This window comes from Triticum urartu, chromosome 5 (assembly GCF_003073215.2).
Source record: "Triticum urartu cultivar G1812 chromosome 5, Tu2.1, whole genome shotgun sequence".
Taxonomy (NCBI): domain Eukaryota; kingdom Viridiplantae; phylum Streptophyta; class Magnoliopsida; order Poales; family Poaceae; genus Triticum; species Triticum urartu.
This window is the reverse complement of record NC_053026.1, coordinates 30,259,211-30,281,163: the sequence shown is the minus strand read 5'-3', so window position 1 is coordinate 30,281,163 and position 21,953 is coordinate 30,259,211. Positions and strand designations below refer to the sequence as shown.

The 21,953-nt window shown below is 45.3% G+C and overlaps 1 long non-coding RNA gene and 1 pseudogene across 1 annotated transcript; both read right to left on the bottom strand.

The window, feature by feature from the left end:
* Window positions 1-7,812: 7,812 nt before the first annotated feature.
* Window positions 7,813-8,756, bottom strand: LOC125555513. Its single transcript, XR_007304738.1, has 2 exons — window positions 8,555-8,756; window positions 7,813-8,146 (listed from the first exon to the last, which is right to left on the bottom strand). It is a non-coding gene; the product is annotated as an uncharacterized LOC125555513 (long non-coding RNA).
* Window positions 8,757-18,928: 10,172 nt separating this feature from the next.
* On the bottom strand, window positions 18,929-20,259 carry LOC125555512 (annotated as a pseudogene).
* Between the last annotated feature and the right edge of the window lie 1,694 nt (window positions 20,260-21,953).

The following is a 21,953-nucleotide window of genomic DNA, read 5'->3' as shown; positions in this document are numbered from 1 at the left end:
AAGAAGAGAATTGCCCAGTTAATTAACGAAAAACCAGACGAAAACCAATACAAACGAAGAACGGACAAACTACTCACATGGCAAAAAAACACACAACCGCACATGTGTCCCTCGCCAGACTCTCCGATTACACAACATCCACAAACCTTGACATTGCCACTACGCCATGTGACCCCGACAAGAACACCTCGATATAAGACATCAAACACCTTTCAACCCACAACGATGACCCAATCCAAGAGGACGGGCCGAGAGACTGAAGATCGTCCATCAGGCAGGCAGAGACGCCTTGCCTATGGCGCCACTCTTGCCTTTTCCCACCTTCTTTTGTTTGCCTCTTATTGGCGTCCCCGTCAGAAGGCAAGCTATCGACCTACCCAAACCAGATTTAGCAACCTCCACACTAGCGAGCAAGTCACAAAGTTCTTTCGCGAACAGAGCATCTGGATTTGGAGTAGGTGCAACCACATTTGGCTCAGTGGACATGTCACTCACAGGCATCACATGCTCGATGGTCGCAGACAACGGAATGGCAGAGACTACAACGTTCAAATCATCACACCCCTTGGCATCAGGTATCTGGCTAGACTCCAAGGGTGATGATGGCGGTAAAGCCACAATCGAGATCTCGGGGGCGGGGGGTTACTTTCAGTTGTTCGATGGACAGAGGCAGAACCGAGCCCTCACACAACACCCGCAACTCAGACATGATCTGCAGCACAGGAGTCACAACCACATCATTGCCCAGTCCCTCAGAGGCTGACAACGGCGAATGGGCTCTAGCACGAGGGGAGAAACGACCATGAAGCTCGGCACCCAACTCGACCTCGAAGTTGTCAACAGGCACAACCAAAGGACGCAAGACATGATCAGACCACAACACTAGCGGCGCCATGGAGCGCTCACCAAGTGCAGCCTCAACACGGACCATGAAGCTCTCCATCCGCAACATCCAACCTTGCATGGAGTCAATGACATCACGCAGAGGCTGAACCGTCTCCTGAAGCTGGAGGGAAGTCATACCAAGGAGATCAGAGTGCAGCAGCTTGGTCTGCTGCTCCAAGGCAGGTCGTACTGGGAAATCCGCCGAGGCCATAGAACCATCAGGACCAGCAACGATCGATGCCCAAGAATCATGGCAAAATGTCTTCGAGAGGTGCGAGGCTTCTTTCTGGACCTTGCGAGAAGCTAGAGCTTGTTGGTGCCCGGGGAGGCGTTGCAACGGTGACATGGTAGGGCTTCCCAAAAAGCTGAGGGGACGCCAGGCATTGCGGCACTCACGCGCTCGATGACCATTCTCAAGGCACCGAGAACACCTAAAAGGATCTCGACAAACCGCTGCACGGTGACCAGGAAGGAGGCATCTGTAACATCTACCCCGAAGCCAAGCAGGAACAGGACGGGGAGCCAATGCAGGGACCAGACAGTCCAGACGTTGCATGTTGCGCCGCGGCAGCACCTCCTGCCAATCTCCGCACGCATCCGCATCACACGTCACACCCGACCGAGTAGCCGGAGCAGAGGATTTGGCAGCCGGCGGCGGCGTCCGCAGGGCTATTTCATCATCATCCTCGTCTTCTTCGTCATCGATAAGGGAGCTCCACGAAACAGATCGCTCCGGGTCCAGACTCAGTGCAGTGCCGGCAGGTGTTGATGACGGCATCACTTCCACAGCAGTCGTGGGCGATGTAGCACAGCAAGCAGCAGTCGTGGACGGCGCTTCAGCAGTAGCAGCCGGTGGTGACGGCGGGGCTTCCACAGGGACCAAGAACGACATAGCAGCGCCGGTAGTAGACAGGGGCGGCGCGCCCACATCAACAGTCGGGGTCGGGGTTGACTGCACGGCGCAGGACGGGAGACACCCAAGCCGCGGCGGCGGCTGGGACCCAAGCCCGCCATCCATCAGGCCAGGGGCACGGGGATCAGGAGCAGCACACGCCACGCCCAGGGTGGACAGTGCGGCGTCGCCGGGTAGGGGAGGATGCGCCGCGGGAGATGCAGCCACACTCGGCCTCGGCGGGAGCCCAGAGCCGGCGCGGGACAAGCGACCACCAGCTGCGAGGGCGGCCTTGCGGGAGGCAAGAGCAGCCGCGGCCATCGCGGCGGCAGCAGATGAGGCGGCCAATGGAGTCGGAGATGACGACGCGGACGGGAGCGCCATGGGCATCACCTTGAGTGCCTGGAGGGGAGAAGGAGCGCAGCCGAGAAAGGACGCGGAGACTAGCCCGGATCTGGTCTCGGCGCTCGAAATGGCGGCCGGAGGGCGGAGGGAGAAGATCAAGCCGGCGCCGCCGGCCGCGGGCGCTGGGTCGCAGGAGCCATGGTCGTGAATCTCGGATCAAGAAGATCGAGGTTTCCAGCTCTAACTTCATTTCAAACTCCAACGCAAAAGCGCAATGCTGTCAGCTAGTCACGTACGTAGCCGACTAGCCGTGTGTGACCGGTACTGCTCGTAGTGCTCGACGTGGCGTGTTGTTGGGTTCCTGGAAAAGGTCCAGGATGGGCCTACATTTTGCATACGTCCTTTTGCTTCCAGAATGTATGTACCACGAACATGCGCACACTAACAATAGCTGGCGTAGACGTTTTGTCTGCTTCATTGGTTTGATATAACACATGCCGTGTTTGCTGCTTATTTTGCCCTTAAGATTCGGTCACACCTTACATTTGCTAGCGATTGCACTTATCCATACGTACTTTAGTCAACCTTTTTAACACATGATCGTGGTCAATGAAATCCACTAATATCATATAGTTGACCAGTTTGGATTAAGTTAGCTGCCTGTTAAGCAGCTAGGTTTAATTAGTATAATAATTGAGCTTATCCTGTGTGGGTGTTGGGGGGGTGGTTAGTTCGGATGCCATATATATTTTGAAGGGCTTTAACCCACTTACCTGAATAAGAATTTAATTAGTTGCCATTCATTAGGATGGAGCTTTAAGATGTTTTTATGTCCTCCTCTAGGAGATCGACTGAATCTTGTCGGGCCTGCTCTGCTTCCGCTTCGGAGAAGAGTTCAACTCGGGGTGCATTGTGAAGCAAGTCACTTGGCAGAACAGCTTCGGCTCCATAAACTAAGAAGAAAGGAGTTCTTTCAGTCGACCGATTAGGAGTTGTCCTTAAGCCCCACAGAACTGATGAAAGTTCATCAACCCAAGCACCTGCCGCGTGTTTGAGATCACGCATCAGTCGGGGTTTCAGTCCTTTGAGAATTAGGCCATTGACTCTTTCTGCTTGTCTGTTCGACTGCGGGTGAGCGACAGAAGCATAGTCGACTCGAGTGCCCTGAGAGGCGCAGAAAGCTCTGAACTCATCGGAATCGAAGTTCGACCCGTTGTCCGTGATGATGTTGTGTGGGACTCCATATCTGAATGTCAATGCCCTGATAAAACTGACAGCGGTGCTAGCATCAAGGTTCTTGATAGGTTTGGCTTCGATCCATTTGGTAAACTTGTCGACTGCAACGAGCACGTGAGTGAAGCCACTTTTGCCGGTTCTCAGCGGTCCAACCATATCCAGTCCCCAAACAGCGAAGGGCCAGACGAGGGGGATGGTCTTCAAGACTGACGCTGACTTGTGAGACATATCGGAGTAAAATTGACAGCCTTCACATCTGTCGATTATATCTTTCGCCATGTAATTTGCTCGTGGCCAATAGAATCCAGCTCGGTATGCTTTAGCCACGATGGCCCAAAAAGACGCATGGTGATCACAGGTCCCCGAGTGGGTGTCATTGAGGATCATTCGACCTTCTTCTGGTGTTATGCACTTCTAACCGACTCCAGTCACACTTTCCCTGAACAGCTGCCCTCTTATCACAGTAAAAGCTTTGGATCGACGGACGATCTGTCGAGCTTCTTCTTCATCCTCTGGGAGCTTTTTCCTGAGGATGTACGCAATGTAGGGCACCGTCCAGTCGGGAGTAATGGCCAGAACCTCCATGATCAGGCCGACCACAGCTGGGACCTCGACTTCAGTTGGATCCATGGCGCTCTTGGGTTGCGAGGGCTCTTTAGTGAAAGGGTCTTCCTGAACTGTCGGCGTGTGAATATGCTCCAAGAACACATTGCTCGGAATGGCTTCTCTCTTGGAACCTATCTTTGCCAATTCATCGGTTGCTTGATTTTTCAATCGGGGGACGTGGTGGAGTTCTAACCCCTCGAACTTCTTCCCAAGCTTTCTCACCGCGTTGCAGTAACCAGTCATGGCTGGACTTCTGACGTCCCACTCCTTCATCACTTGATTAACTACCAAATCTGAGTCGCCATAGATCATGAGGCGACGGACGCCGAGTGAGATGGCCATGCGCAACCCATACAAAAGTGCTTCATATTCTGCTTTATTGTTGGAGGAATCAAAGTGAATCTGGAGGACATATCTGAACTTGTCTCCTCGGGGGGATACCAGAACTACTCCAGCACCAGAACATGGCTCTTCAGTGAAAGGGTCTTCCTGAACTGTCGGCATGTGAATATGCTTCAAGAACACATTGCTGGGAATGACTTCTCTCTTGGAACCTATCTTTGCCAATTCATCGGCTGCTTGATTTTTCAATCGGGGGACGTGGTGGAGTTCTAACCCCTCGAACTTCTTCTCAAGCTTTCTCACCGTGTTGCAGTAACCAGTCATGGCTGGACTTCTGACGTCCCACTCCATCACTTGATTAACTACCAAATCTGAGTCGCCATAGACCATGAGGCGACGGACGCCGAATGAGATGGCCATGCACAACCCATACAGGAGTGCTTCATATTCTGCTTCATTGTTGGAGGAATCAAAGTGAATCTGGAGGACATATCTGAACTTGTCTCCTCGGGGGGATACCAGAACTACTCCAGCACCAGAACATGGCTCTTCAGTGAAAGGGTCTTCCTGAACTGTCGGCATGTGAATATGCTTCAAGAACACATTGCTGGGAATGACTTCTCTCTTGGAACCTATCTTTGCCAATTCATCGGCTGCTTGATTTTTCAATCGGGGGACGTGGTGGAGTTCTAACCCCTCGAACTTCTTCTCAAGCTTTCTCACCGTGTTGCAGTAACCAGTCATGGCTGGACTTCTGACGTCCCACTCCATCACTTGATTAACTACCAAATCTGAGTCGCCATAGACCATGAGGCGACGGACGCCGAATGAGATGGCCATGCACAACCCATACAGGAGTGCTTCATATTCTGCTTCATTGTTGGAGGAATCAAAGTGAATCTGGAGGACATATCTGAACTTGTCTCCTCGGGGGGATACCAGAACTACTCCAGCACCAGAACATGGCTCTTCAGTGAAAGGGTCTTCCTGAACTGTCGGCATGTGAATATGCTTCAAGAACACATTGCTGGGAATGACTTCTCTCTTGGAACCTATCTTTGCCAATTCATCGGCTGCTTGATTTTTCAATCGGGGGACGTGGTGGAGTTCTAACCCCTCGAACTTCTTCTCAAGCTTTCTCACCGTGTTGCAGTAACCAGTCATGGCTGGACTTCTGACGTCCCACTCCATCACTTGATTAACTACCAAATCTGAGTCGCCATAGACCATGAGGCGACGGACGCCGAATGAGATGGCCATGCACAACCCATACAGGAGTGCTTCATATTCTGCTTCATTGTTGGAGGAATCAAAGTGAATCTGGAGGACATATCTGAACTTGTCTCCTCGGGGGGATACCAGAACTACTCCAGCACCAGAACATGGCTCTTCAGTGAAAGGGTCTTCCTGAACTGTCGGCATGTGAATATGCTTCAAGAACACATTGCTGGGAATGACTTCTCTCTTGGAACCTATCTTTGCCAATTCATCGGCTGCTTGATTTTTCAATCGGGGGACGTGGTGGAGTTCTAACCCCTCGAACTTCTTCTCAAGCTTTCTCACCGTGTTGCAGTAACCAGTCATGGCTGGACTTCTGACGTCCCACTCCATCACTTGATTAACTACCAAATCTGAGTCGCCATAGACCATGAGGCGACGGACGCCGAATGAGATGGCCATGCACAACCCATACAGGAGTGCTTCATATTCTGCTTCATTGTTGGAGGAATCAAAGTGAATCTGGAGGACATATCTGAACTTGTCTCCTCGGGGGGATACCAGAACTACTCCAGCACCAGAACATGGCTCTTCAGTGAAAGGGTCTTCCTGAACTGTCGGCATGTGAATATGCTTCAAGAACACATTGCTGGGAATGACTTCTCTCTTGGAACCTATCTTTGCCAATTCATCGGCTGCTTGATTTTTCAATCGGGGGACGTGGTGGAGTTCTAACCCCTCGAACTTCTTCTCAAGCTTTCTCACCGTGTTGCAGTAACCAGTCATGGCTGGACTTCTGACGTCCCACTCCATCACTTGATTAACTACCAAATCTGAGTCGCCATAGACCATGAGGCGACGGACGCCGAATGAGATGGCCATGCACAACCCATACAGGAGTGCTTCATATTCTGCTTCATTGTTGGAGGAATCAAAGTGAATCTGGAGGACATATCTGAGCTTGTCTCCTCGGGGGGATACCAGAACTACTCCAGCACCAGAACCGTTCAACATCTTGGATCCGTCAAAGAACATGGTCCAGTGCTCAGAGTGAACTTGAGTCGGCAGTTGCTGTTCGATCCACTCGGCGAGGAAATCTGCTATTGCTTGGGACTTGATAGCTTTCTTTGCCTCAAACTTGATATCCAAGGGAAGGAGTTCAATCGCCCATTTTGCCACTCGACCAGTTGCATCTCTGTTGTGCAGAATCTCTGACAATGGAGAGTCGCGTAAAAATGGTCAGCGCGTAATTGAAAACATTGAACATGGATTTTTAAAATTATTCAACAAGTATTTAGAAACAATGTTCATCATCTATTTTAAAAATGTTCAACATGTATAAAAAAATTGTTAGCGTGGGTAAAAAAATTAAAACATGTTTTAAATTTTTTTACATGTATTCTAAAGAAGGGTAAACAAAAATAAAAAAAGAAAACGTAAAAAACTGATAAAAACTAAAAATAAGTGGCCCAATTGAAAATCGGAGTTTGATTGGATCTAGTGCCTGAGGCAAGGCTGCGAGACTGCGAACCATACTTTACTATTTCTAGGGTTACCTAAAAAAACTATTTTTAGGGAAGCAACTCATTCTTTACTTTGGGTCTTCTTTCCTCATGAGAGCCAAAGGTCGGTAATCTTTGTTTGACACAACAATCGTTGTTTGGCACAGGCGAACGGCTGAGCGACTAAGATGGGCCTGCCCATTTAGTAGCTACGTGATTTACAAAATGTTCAGATTTCAGAATGTTTTATAAAAATCCCGGTTTTAGCAACTTTCCAGATGGTTTGATCCCATTTTTTTTTACCTATTTTGGGATCTTCTAGATGGTTCGAGTCCGTTTTTTTCTGGTTTTTTAGCGTTTTCCTTTTTAGTTTCTTTAAAAAATGTTTGAAACAATAAAAAAATTAGAATTTCAAAAAATGCTTGGGTTTATAAGAGACCTTCAAAAGAATGTGTTGATGATATTAAAAAAATGTATTTTTCAAAAACTATTAATGTTTTTTCTTTTCTAAGAAAATTTTACAAAATGTTCAGATTTTTATAAATATTCGTCAAACCTAATAAAAAACAAACAAAAAGGGTCGCTACAGTGAACCGACTCGCTGCCGTGCATGGGTTCGCTATAGTATGCCGCTCGCGTTTTTGAAAACAATAGACATTACGTTTTAAAAAAAAACGGGCCAAAATGTAGGATCTAAATAGACTTACAGTGGATCAAGGAACACGAAAGACGCAGCCTAGAACTAGATCCTATGAGCCAGAGAAGCCACAGTTAAACTTGTACGAATGAAACAAACAGGCTGACATATTATTTCACAAAAGGAATACTGAGCTTGGAGTTGCTTTCTGAGATGAGAGAGACCGATTCTTGGTCTTCCTCATGCATGGGAACAGAAATACAGAATCATTGGTAGAAAAGAATCGGATTGGGCACATGTGGTTTAGATTGGACTGGCTTGCTTCTGTGACACCTGCTCCTGGACTTCCTCGTCCATATCGAAGCCGTGCCATGGCAGCACCTAGATCCACTTGTTGATCTGCTTGTTCGTATACCTGGTACATCTTGCCGCCGTGGTGGATGGAGCGGAGGAATACGGTGAGCTGCCACCCCAATCTTCCATCTGCACAACACAACCAGTGGGTTCGATTGAATTTACCCTCCCCATCATCACAACACAACACAATCTAGTAGGGCGGGAGCAAAACGAAGTGCTCGGCAAAGTTGTTCCCTACCTACTACTCCCTTCGTTCGGAATTATTTGTCGTAGAAATGGATGTATCTAGATGTATTTTAGTTCTAGATACATTCATTTCTAAGATAAGTAATTTTGAACGAAGGGAGTAGATCGATAAAGCAGAGCGGGGATCCAAGTATCAATTGAACAAGAACTCCTCACAATCAAGACTGATGTGTTCATGCGACTGCCAGAGAGATATATCTGTGATGAACTGAAATAACCACTCAGAGAGAGAGAGAGAGATCTACTCCAGTTTCAGTTTAGTAAAATAGGGCTGCGGCAAAAGCTTACCTCTTGAATTCTGTAGGGGGGAGGAGAAAAGTAGAATAGCAGGAACAAACAGACGTTGCCGGTGGAACAAGAACCTCCTCACAGTCTAAGTCGCACGCGCACCCCGCCCGCGGATGAATGACTGCTTCTTCTATATATAGAGATGGAGGCATGGGAGGTGAAAAGAACAAGCTAGGTAGGGGTGGAGCCGCATGGTCCATGGCCAAAGGGAAGGCCGTGTGGTGGATCGGTGAGGTGGCGCAAGTCAGGCCATCCCTCCCTGGCTTATGGGCATCTCTAGGCACACATTTATTCCGTTTATTTACAGCTCCAACGCCACAAATTAAGTGGGTGCTTCTCTTGCCGCTGCTGCCAGCCTCCTTCGTCTTTATCAGCATTATTTATTATGTACTTATAGCTCCAACGCCATAAATTAAGTGGGTGCTCCTCTTGTCGCTGCTGTCAGCCTCCTTCATCTTTATCAGCATTATTTATTGTGTACTTATAACTCCAATTCCAATGCCACAACTACATCATTAATCAATTATAGACGCTTTGTTACTTGTAATACTACTAGTTGATGGATCGGGACTAGATTAGCGTAAAATGGAACTGATTACTAATCATGTCTACGTATCACAGGTAGACTACAACGCCGACTCCGAAGAGTTCTTCCGGCTCACTGATGACAGCCAGGATGCGTGCCGGCCCCCATCAACGACGCATGCTGCTCCGTCCTCCTCGCCGGCACCAAACCGCCAGTGGCACCTCGGAGCATAGCATTATGTGTAAAATTGAGCTATTTTTGTGAGGACCACATAGTAACAAAATGAGATATATGAACCTGTACTCTCCTCAATTTATATTTGTAGTTCATTTTGGAAGATTCAGACAAAACATTCTCGTTGACCATGTTGCACTAGAATTGTCGTCTTGTTTGATCTTTCCTGTTGCTTTGTCATTTCATTTCCTAGGGCTTGTATTCACTTACAATTGTACTGCACACTAGTATTATCAGTAACTATGCAACATGGTCAATTTAACGTATATGTCGAGGCACATCATTTTAGATCCAAACAGGCCTATAGAAAAACTTGGATTACATTTGCTCACAACTGGCACTGATCTAGACTGATTCAGGAAATCACATGATGCACATTTAGTTTGAAACGCAGCTCAGCCTGATTGAACAACTCACAGATAGACCTGACCCGTATAATCCGCAAGTACCCGTTTGAGGACATTTGCAACAAGTTTCAAAGTCTTTAGCATATTGCTCTCAATCACCCAAAATGTACATCGCACTGCAAAGTCCACAGTGGTTGGGAACAAGAACATAAACAATGACTTGTAATTGACAGTCATCAATATTCAACACTTGAGCGACAAACAAAGCAAAAAACCAATCCATTTTTATCATATGAGGATCCTTTTTCGGGAAAAAATCTCTTGTTGTAGAGTGTGTTTTTATTGATGTGTGTTGTCCACTCTGTGTGTATTGGCCATATGGATCCTCATATATAGCGGTCGAAGGTTATACTATTCTGCAATTACATTTATTTGACAAGACGATAAAATTATTAAAATTTTCTACATGTAAAAAGTATGATAGAATAAACTTGCATAAGTTATATTGAAAATTAAAAGAAATATGCTACCCGGTAAATTTGGTGCTCATACAACAAATTGCTTTCATAACATAAAAATTGTGGCATTTATCAATTTAAAATTCTAATGCTCGTACTCAAGAATATATTTGCATGACTAAATTGCGTTTCTATCACTTTGCACTTAATTTTGCATGATTTTTCATTTTGTATGCTGTTATTCAATTAATAATACAGCTCTTTACACCCGGTCTCGTATAAACGGGCATATGAAAAATTGAATAAATATAAAAAATCATATATGTCTATTATGGAAAAAATAGATTGATAGATTGTGGTTACAAAAAATATGACCATTTATGTCCTGTAAAAAGGAAAAATTGTTTTGCTCATACACATGTATAACTTTTAACCAAAAATTTCGTATTTTTAACCTAATTTTAAAGTATATACATAATCCATATTATATATGCATGCACTATACACAAGTGTGTGTGTGTGTGCGTGTGCGTGTGCGTGTGCGTGTGTGCGTGCGTGCGTGCGTGCGTGCGTGCGTGCGTGCGTGCGTGTGTGTGTGTGTGTGTGTGTGTGTGTGTGTGTGTGTGTGTCATAATATTGTTCCAAAGGTCAATATTGAAAATATAGCCTTGCAAAATCTTGTGCAAGGGACATAAGCACTTTGAAAATTCAGTGGAATTTGGTCTATTAAATTGTATTAGTAATTATGTGCAAACCAACATAAGCATTATTCCATACTCCCTCCGTTCCAAAATAGATGACTCAACTTTGTACTACTTTAGTACAAAGTTGGATCATCTATTTTGAAACGAAGGGAGTAGATCAAAAGTCACTACAATGAGCCGAAAGTGATTCTCGTCTATAGTCACATTGTCACTAGTGACAAATGTATACTACTTACGCAACCCGGATACACTTCAGTGATACTTTTTGCTACCACTAACCTTTAATTAATGATGGGCGCAAAAACTGTCAATAGAGGCATCTAGTGGCCCTTTAGTGATATAGTATATGATTATGCGGTACAACGGTCATAAACGAGTATTAAGCTTCAGGTACAAGTATATGCTCTTTCTATTTAGTACGACACCATTGCCTGACGTTAGTTGCTTGAAGTTCATGCTCTTTCTATTTATATTATCTGGTCCATCATTACCACGACATTCTCTAGTCGCGCGATGAATCTATCAATGTGATTATTCCCCTTGAATAGGCTATCGTAGTCTAGCTGGCTGGTGATATGTTATCAACTTGCTCATTGTATATACAAACCATATGTTCCAAAATAGTGGGAGACCTAATTAACAATGCCCACCCGGATATCATGGTGTGCATACGTTGACGTTACAGATCATGAAGCTAAATGACGCATTCCGTGATGCCATTTCAGTAGGCCGGAGAGCGACTGATTGTACGTGCACTTCCGATATAGTAGGACACTTTATTTGTTGGATATCAACACGTACGCAAATGTTGGTTCTCAGCACACACACGTACGCTGTTTTGCATGCTCATGAGAGTCCCTTTCTATAGTGAGCGTATTCTATAGTATAATTGTACTTGCTTTCTAATTTGTTTGTATGTACGTTGCTTCCAAAACGCGGGAGATTAATGTGATGCCCATCCTTTGTCCGGCCTGAAGCGTCATAGCTCGACTGGGCATGTCTCAGTCGCCGCGGCAACCAGACGGTGTCACGGTGCCACTGGCATGCATCTTTGAACTGAATAGAAATATAAAGACCTGTCATGTACATGGTGGCAAAGACAAAGATGATTTTCCCTCCTAAATTAACTCGACTGAGAGCCCGTGCTAATAAGTCAAAAAGCTACGTTTCCACCTCTGTCATCTCCTTCCTTTAAAAAAAGTGGCTAGGGTTTTCATGTAACAGTTGTCGCCGCTGCCGGTTCCTTTCACTTCCAGGTGCTTTCCGATGCCGACAAGCTAAGTGGGCGAAACCCTGGTTCGGGGTTGGTTGTGTTGAGTTGCCATAGCTTTGGTTAGGGCTCAATTTAGCTGTCTGGCTGACGGTGGCGAGGCGATGACATCATTGGCAACATGGATAACTTCTTCTCGTCCTCTGCGCTTCATCTTCGGGATGGCACACATATCTTCTGTTTGTTGTTGTCCGCTTCTTGCTCCGAATGACGATTGTTTGGCTGTTGCTCCGAGAGTGTTTGGAGATCCAATGGCGACATTGACTTTTGCTCATTGCGTGCCGTTGCCGAGTGTAAGAGGAAGACTGCGTCAATATACCAAGGATCCATGCTTGTTTTTTAACCTTTTTAAAATAATAATTGGTGTTTTTTTTTACTTTGGTAATAAGGACATTCTTGTTAGAGTTGATCAATTCTAACATATGGCCTTGACCTTGCGGGACAAAACTCAAGCAAGCCCTTTTACTCGCTCTCTCTTAGTTTACAAGGCGTGCGCGTATCCCTAGATTATTAATTTGACCAACTTAATACAAGTCATATATTACAAAAAATATATCAATATAAACTTCAGATGTTCTATTTTTAAACGGTATAATTTTAGTGTTATATAGTTTATATTAGTGTGATAAAATTGACAACCTAGATATACGCGTAGGACTTGTAAACTGAAACGGAATAGGTATTAAAAGAAGCTGGAAACAATATTTTTAGTATTCAGGGGTGCTAGCAGGGGCCACGCCCAAGGCACTACACGGCGGACCGAGGCCAGCCCACCTGGGGGAGGCATGGGCGTTGCCTTCCTGCATACTCCCTCCATTCCAAAATATAGTGCGCCCGCGTTTCTCGAGGTCCAACTTTAACCATAAATTTAACCAACGAGACCAACTGCAGCGGGAGAAAAAAATATATAATTAAAAACTTCTTTCAGATACGAATTCATTGATATAATTTTTGCTCCCGCCGCAATCGGTCTTGGTAGTTAAATTTACGGTCAAAGTTAAAGCACGTGATAGAGTAAACACTACATTGTGGAATGAAGCGAGTACTTGCTTCAGGCGTAGGACGGATGCATCGACGGCCCCAAAACAGCGACTACCTACCTACTCACCTGCTGCAGAAGAGCTTACTTCACACGTGGTCGTGGCAGGCTCGCTCGCTAGCAGGTAAGTTATTTTTTTTTGAAACAGCAGGTCCAAGTAAAGGGGGGAACATCCGGTGCTAGCGAGGCCCAGATGCTACCGTCATACTTGCTCTTGGACCGTTGGATTCTCAGATAGATGTCTCTGTGCATTTTTCTATCAACGAGATTAGACAGGCCACTCCTACCTTAGCTAATTGATTAAAGTATACGTCAGTCTATTGTTTACTCCTACTAGATAGCTTATCATCTTCTTTGATGCCGAATACTCCATGCTTCTCAAGGAAAATGTGGCATTACTAGTTTCATAATCTGCTTTTGCATGCCTTCCCTCCGGCTGGGGTTTCCGGTTAGAGTTTTGAAACGAAATCTGGAAACTCTCTCGCCCTTTTTTCTTCCCCTCGGCACTCTATTTTAGATGTATCATGTATGCTTGGGTTCAGCAAATGGTGGATATGAAAAATCTAGTGGTTTTGATTCATTAACTTAAAGAGATCTGACAATTTCATGGTTGTTTTTCTTTTACAATTTCGATGATGTATTGTCCATGATCTATTTGGGTACACTTATGAAGATCCATTGGTTGCGGTGTGCTATAAAAATTATGGTCCACGGATTGAAAGACAGATGTTTTGCTTACTCATCAAGATTATCAGTATTATCTATTATTATGTCCTTTACATCTGTTTTTTTTTGAAGTCACTAATTGAGGAGTACTCCTTTCAAAGATCACTCCCACCTTGCCAAGTTGCGACAAGTGGTATGCTGCAATGCCCCTCTTCTCGCAACATGGCAGTTTTCCTCTTTTTTTTTTAGATTCGTTTATTCAAAATATTTTATCTCTTAAACCGCGCGTCCAGATCTTGAACACCATTAGGTCCCTCGCATTGAGATCTTCAAAACTAGATATCATGTTGACAGGATTCGGCGAACTTTTTTTTCTCCAAAAAGAAAACAGACGAAAAAACCCGAACCAGGAGCACGTCTTTTTCCCTTTCCAAGGAGGCATGCGCTTTTTTCCCTTTCTGAGAGGCACGACCATGCCTCTTGCGGAAGCAAATCCCTGCCTCTCACGGAACGGAAAGAAACGTGTTCTTTTTCCTTTCCAAGAGGCACGCCCGTGCCTCTCGCGGAAACAAATGCGTGCCTCCACAAGAAGTAAATCCATACTTCTCGCGGAACGAAACAAAACACAATTTTCCCTTTCCGAGGCATGCCCGTGCCTCTCGCAGAAGCAAATACTTCCTCCTTTCCGGTTTATAAAGCTCAAATCTCAAATCTCATCAACCAAGGCATTTTGTGAGTGGAGGAATGTATCTCGTACTTTACAAAACTACCCCAATTAAACTCATGCATTAATTTGAATTAATTGTGGTGCATGCATGCTTGGCCACTAGATGAGTAGGAACATTACATGCATTGGTGTGTTCCTCTTTAATTCTTGCATGCAAAGATTTAATGTGCATTGGAAACTAAAAATGAGATGAAGATGAGCCCTTTAAATTGGAAAAAAAAAGTTGAAATAAAGCCTTATAAACCGGAAAGGAGGGAGTATGTGCCTCCACAAGAGATAAATCCGTGCCTCTCGCAGGAATGAAAAAAAAACGCATTTTTTCTCTTTCCGAGAGGCATGCCCGTGCCTCCCGCGGAAGCAAATCTGTGCCTCCACAAGAAATATATCCATGCCTCTCGCGGGAACGAAAAAAGAAAACACGTTTTTTCTCTTTCCGAGAGGCATGCCCGTGCCTCTCGCGGAAGCAAATCTGTGCCTCCACAGGAAATAAATCCGTGCCTCTTGCAGGAACGAAAAAAAATTGAAAAACACATTTTTTTTCTCTTTCCGAGAGGCATGCCCATGCCTCTCGCCGAAGCAAATATGTGCCTCAGTGAGAAGTAAATTTGTGCCCCTAGTTAAAGGAAAAAGATGCATTTTCTAAAGCATTTTTTCTCTAAATCCTAAGAAAAGCCAAAAAAACGCACCCAAAAGCCGAAAACACATACAGAAAAAAAAATCTGAAGGGAGCACCCACAGCACCGGGGGGGGGGGGGGGGGGGGGGGGGGGGTGGTCCTCAAGAATTAGTTGCTCCCCCTGTAAAAGCAAACGCAAGGATTTTTAAATTGGTAAGAAGGGCCAAAAGTTATGTTTCCGGACCAACCGGCTGCCCCTGGGCCTTGTTATTGGTTCAGTTGATAACATGCTCTGTATAAGGCCGGGCCGTGGGTCGTTACCAGCTTTCCTTGTACTTACCGTCTATCACTACTCTATCTGATCTAAAAAAAAAGATCCACTGATTCTCAAAGAAAAAAAAAGATCCACTAAAAAAATATAGAAAAGATCACTACTTCATCTGATCTCATTTCTCTTTCACAAGAAAAGGAAAAAAAAATGATCTATCTCATGGTGGAGCCGTTGATCATCATCAATCTCCACGTTAAGACACATACGTGTACGCATGGAACGTCAATAATTTGATCTATCTATCCATCCACCTACCAATCATCTTCATGTTTTAGCATGCATGCCGCATGACTTGCTACTACACATGCACCAGGTCAGATCGATCATGTCAGTTCTTGTGCGCATTGTGTGCCAATAATGAGTGCGAGTGAAGTCAAGACAAGATCCGAAAGTTACATTTGGCCGGCTGCACACACGCAAAAAAAAAAAAATCATCCGGCCGGCACAACTTTGACTGCAGGGACTCTATCTTGTCCTTCTGTAGCTACATACTATGTTATATCAGTAATACGTGCATGTGAGAGCTCGGGTAGTGAAATTACAATTAAAGATTGACATATTGTTACTGTATTATTTATGACATGCAAGTGGAATTGTGAGGTTGAGATACATTTTGGGATATGGCGTGTCTCTATCTGTCCGTCCGCACATGCATATGACAAGTAAAAAGTTCTTCTGCGGCTGAGATACCATAGAATGTGCTTACATTCATTACCATAAGAAAAAAAATCTAGGGGAACATGCATCACCAGATGCCTTGGACCCACACCTCTCACTCTAGCCGGTTTTGCTTGATCTGGTAAGTTGTTTCGGCGTTACATGAGGGTCGGTGTATGCAGACTTGCAGTATATATCCACTTGTAGACTCATTTTTAGTTTATGTCTATGTGACCTGTGGGCATTAGAGAAAGAAAATATTGCAACTTGCAATATTAGTTACTCCATTAATTTCTTGCAAGTTGCGTGGTTTATCTACTGTTTATGGTATCACTGACATGCCAGTGTATGCATGTGTGCATGTTCTTGTCCTTCTCCCTTCTTCTTCTCTTTCTTCAGTTGGTGATGATCAGTCAACTTTGATTTTATCCTGTGTCATTGTACTCGCTCATCACATGTGCATGCATGCTACTATCTTCCAATCTAGTATATCCTACGGAGTACTAGGCATTTGGAAAACGACAGCAGCAACGTATGTGAATTGTTAATTGTGATAGAAAATAGTATTTGTTGAATCAGCCCATGGTTCTAGCTTCATAGTAATACACTCTCCGTCCGAAAATACTTGTCCTAGAAATGGTTGTATCTAGATTTATTTTGGTTATAGATATATCGATTTTGTTCATTTCTAGGACAAGTATTTCCGGACGGAGGAAGTACACTACTGCCGCTCCCTCTGATAATTTGCCCTCTGTCACGCTCTTCATGATCGATTCAATCCGTCTCACATGTAAACATCAGAGACAACGGTTTCCATAATGATGGTACCGGTCAGTGCATGATACTGCAGTTAAAGAAGAGGCGGGCTGCAGGTGAGATCGGTCCGGTAGCTAGGTACTCTGTATGGCAGTTGGTAGTTTTTTCTGGTACCCACGGACCAGACCCAGAGGCAGGTAATCCATGTGAGGAAGAGATGATTTCGGTGTGATGCCCAATTTGCCATAGGTATCAAGAGACACAGGAACGTATGAGGAGGGACCAGACTGATGTAGTAGCTCTGGGCCACTAGACACCTCCATGATCTGCCGCCAAAAGGTTGAGCGTTTTAAATTTAAATCAAGTAGCCAGTCCATCATATGATGGACACGTGCATTCGGAGTCGTATAATAATGAGATGTGCAGGTTGCATGCAAATATCTTCTTCCATGAACTGGAGGCACCGGTCTCTCCATGTGCCTCCATGTGCGCGCGTGCCGGCGTTCAATCGGCCGGCCGGACGGCAGACGGTCGATTGGTCGTCAGTTGGCGTTCGCGGGACCGGTGGCCACCCATTCGTCCTGCCAGTGCCCGCTCTATAGCTCCATCGCAACGAAATGCATGTAGGCAGCAGGAATATAATGTGTGCATTGCCCACTCTCTTCATCGATCCGCCTACCGATCGCCGTGTGCTTGTACTACCTTCGTCCTGATTTATTGGTATCCTTCGAATTTTATATTAAATTTTGATCATAGATTTGATTAACAAAATATTAATGCATGTCCCAAAGAATTATATCGTCGAATTTGTATTTGAATATAGTTTTCAGTTGTACACTTTTTTACAACATGCATTGACATTTTATTAGTTAAATCTATGATTAAAATTTGACACTGAAAAAAAAAGAACCAATAAATCAGGACGGAGGTAGTACTATATAAATCTCTAAATATCCCGAGTTTCGTTACCTTAGACTTTCGAGCTAATTACTAGTACTAATATATAATCTCCTACCCACTAATCAGCCCAACCTATATGACAAATTGAGCTACTACCAGGGACTGGCCGTTTGTGGTTTATTGCGACCAACAGCGAAGTGGTAGAGATTGGATAGCTAATCAGGCATAATCAATCACTAACCCCTAACCTCAATCAACAACTATCAGCAGATTGGTTTCAGAGAATGGTCGGCAGCCCAATTAAGCAAGCGACATGGTCTATGATCTTAACCACCGAACTGAAGAGATAGATAGCACCGACATGGTCGACAAACACTGGATCTAATCCTATGGTACAACCACCTCACAACAACTAAAATAAAGTAATACTTATTTCACAGTTTTCACACAATAATCAGTTAAGTAAGCAGATCCAACAAACTAAAATAAGTTGCATATGACACCATATTCCTTAACTGAAAATTGCACACAAATGTAATCTCAACACTCACATAACACCTACCCTGGTTGTGACATGTAACCATTACTCTAACTATCCACATATGTCAATATATTTATTTTAATTTATATATTTGATGATTTGCAAAGACATATATCTAGCGTATAAAACTAGGGTCACACCATCACAGTCGTGCATATCCCAATATTTATGTCAAGGCATGAAATGATTTGATCAACACACTCAATATGTGTGGAACAATTTGCGGGTGTTGAAGTATTATATGCTAGAATGGGAAAATAGTTATCCAATAGTTAGTGTCGTGCTTGTGAAATTTAATTATAATTTAACTAAATTATAATTGCAACATTAGTAAATACTAGTCGAATGCCCGTGCGTTGCTACGGAACTTTAAAAAAATGTATAGACACGTTATTGTTCTAATTCGAAAGTGTATGTCAAACATGATGGATATGCATCCATATAACGCCAACTATCAATTCTTTCTCCCAGTGCTTTATGTAATGTGAGGATCACTTCAAAATCGTAAATAACACGAAATAACTTTCAAATTGTGAAGATAAACATGACAGCAATTAGACAAAGTTCAATTCTCTTTTTTGTTGATCATTTTGTATACGAGTATTCAATTATGGTGTAAAAAAATCTAGCCATTCTGGAGTATGTTTTATCCAGATATCTAGTCTAGCTCCCAAAACAATCTAAACAAGGGTGAAAGCAGACGCTAAAGATTCAGCATCTACACCAATCAAAATGGCCTCTTGACTTCTTGAGCCCCTTGAAGTCCATCGTCTCGATGTACTCTACGCTGCCCCTGAAACCATTGAGCAGCTCGCTGGCCCGATCCTCGGTCACGCCGCCTCAGCACACCTGGAGCAGCTTCCGGTAGGAGCCCACACGCAGTGCCTCGTAGCAGCGCGCGCCAGCGCCGGAGTCCGCGGCACAAAAGAGGTGTCAGAGCACGGAGACGGGCAAACTCCTTGGCCATGTCGGACACGCGGAACATCTTCTTGACCAGCACCGGCATGACCAGCGCGTACGCACACGCGGACCTGAGGCCGGTGTCGGCGCACAAGACGCCATCAAGCACGGCCAGTGCCTTCTCGCTCGTCCCCTTGTCAGTGTCCACGACGAGCTCCACAACGACGTCGGCGAAGCAGGCGGTCGCTGCTGGAGATGGGGTAGTAGGCCGTGATGAGCGCGGCCTTGGTGGCCTGCAGGGACACGGGGTTCCTGACGAGGCTGACGAGCGCACTGCACACGCCGGGCGTCCTCGAGATCACGTTGACGGCGTGCCGGTCGGTGGATGAGGCGAGCTCGCGGTGGACAATGGCGGCGCGCTGGCCCGCGCGGCGACCTCACCGTGCGAGAGCACCGAGACAAGGGTCTTGTGACTTGTGAGACGCCTGGGAGGCAATGCAGCGCCGGGCCTCGTCGTCGAGCGGGAAGAACATGGTAAGGGCCGCCAAGATCGTCCCCAGCGCGCTCAATGCTGCGGCGCTGGTGCTCTCCACGGGCTCTCCGGTGAGGCTCTGGAAAGCCGAGGCGAGCTGGCGGGCGGCGCCGGCAGCCACGAGGCACCGTCGGTTGCGGTCGCTCTCCTTCCCAATGGCCCTGGCGGCCCCCTGCCCGCAGGCCGCCGCGTTCCCGCGCACGAAGGCGGCGAGCACCTCGGCGGCGTCGGCCTCGGCGACGGGCACCTGCTCGGCTCGGTTGGCGACGCACCAGTCCTGGATCATGTGGCACGTGGCGTTGTTGGGGACGAGGTCGGCGAGCCACACGGGGCCGCCGGTGATGGGGCACGTGTCGCGCCCCCGCACCAGCCACCTCTCCCGGCCATTGTTGATGCCCGTAGGTGCCTTGACCGGGTCCTTCATGAGCTCAAGCGAGATCGGGCACCGGAAGTGCGCCGGCATCGCCAGCTCCTCATCGTTCCCGGCATCCGCCACCTGCCCTCGTCGTTAGCCATGCGTGGATTGGGAGCAATGGTGCGTAGGTTCGTGGGCGGAGCGGCGGCGACTTTTCACGCGATAGAGACAGGAGCGAGGGGTGACCGAGAGCACGACGTGCGTTAGTGGGCAGTTGTTTCCCTGGTTTGTACGATGGATTATTCCTACGGGGAAGTAGCGATCGCAAGAGGCCCGCGTTTTTCGGATCGTACCGGCGTTTACGAAATGCGATCGCAGAGGGGGAGGGGGTGGTCGAACCATCACGACGACGGCAGATCCCCCTTTAATAGTACAGATTTTCGGATCGTACCGGCGTTTACGAAGTGCGATCGCAGAGGGGGAGGGGGTGGTCGAACCATCACGACGATGGCAGATCCCCCTTTAATAGTACAGATACTATACCAAACACATAAGTTATCTCTTGACCTGGTGCTTTTATAATGTCCAAGATGTGATATTGAAAAAACTTTTTAAAATTATGCAATCATTTGTGCAACTAATGAAATATATATGCTAAATCAGATCATCAAGGGAATGGAAAACATAAAACATCACCCAACACTCTTTCTGTTTACGATTCTATTCCTACCTAGTTCATTTATATATTAGTAAATGAGCGCAACAAACTTGCAATAAAAATAAAGTATATACTCTGAATCATGCAATTAATATATAAAGTCTGTATGCCCTCACAAGTTATTAATTTATTAAATAATCAACTGAATATATTATATACCCAATAATGCATGTTGGTTAAGTAAAGTATTCCTCGACAAGCTGAAGGTGTTGTTTGTCGGTGTCATCAAATGATATCAATGAGAGAAAATCCCCACAATGTGAGAAGCCCTCTGCATCATTGGCCTCTATCTACTCCTATGACATTCGTTTGCTCCTCTATAGTGAAGGAGTGACCCGAGGAAAAGTAAATTAGAAAAATTTACCATTAGCTTAATGTTAATATAGCTGATTCAATTGTGATTGTTAAAGAACCTCCATGACAAAACTATTCCAGTGGCCATGGTGTCTTGAAGGCGAGAGCCTCACCCTAGATTGGATCTAACTTTCAGGGGAGCCTTTTCTAGCTGTTGTAATCTTATTTTTGTAATAACTTCTTAAATTATCTAGAGACCCACAACTTAGAAAAATATGAAAAATTTGTTATTCTTAAACTTCACTTGCAAACTTGAGCCAGAAGGAAGTTTCTGGGAAAAAAATCGTAGCCTCGCATGGTTTGAGGACAAGGCACGCCAACATGGCACATGGGTGCCCTTTGGCTCCCCTCAGACTGCCATTTTGCATTCCTTCGTGAACCAAAAAAATAATGTTGATTGATATTTCCCCACAATTTTTGGAGTTCGGAAAGTTTCATCATCCACAAACAGGAAACATCAAACATGTAAATCTACTCCTTCTGTCAATTTATAGGTAGGTCAATCAAAAATATATAAAACTTTGCATAATTTGATAAGAGAGTGGCATAAGAACTTCAGAAATTATAAATATGGTTGAGATGTATCAAATGCATCTCCTTGGAAACATCACACCATTCAAGGCAAGGTATCAAGTTTGTATTTCATGACATATTGTGTTCGTCATTTTCACACAAAAATTTAGACTAGAACTTCCCTCAACATTAGTATGGACAAGTATACATTGATGTCTCTTCTCATAACTTAACAGTTTGTAGTAATTCCTCCGTT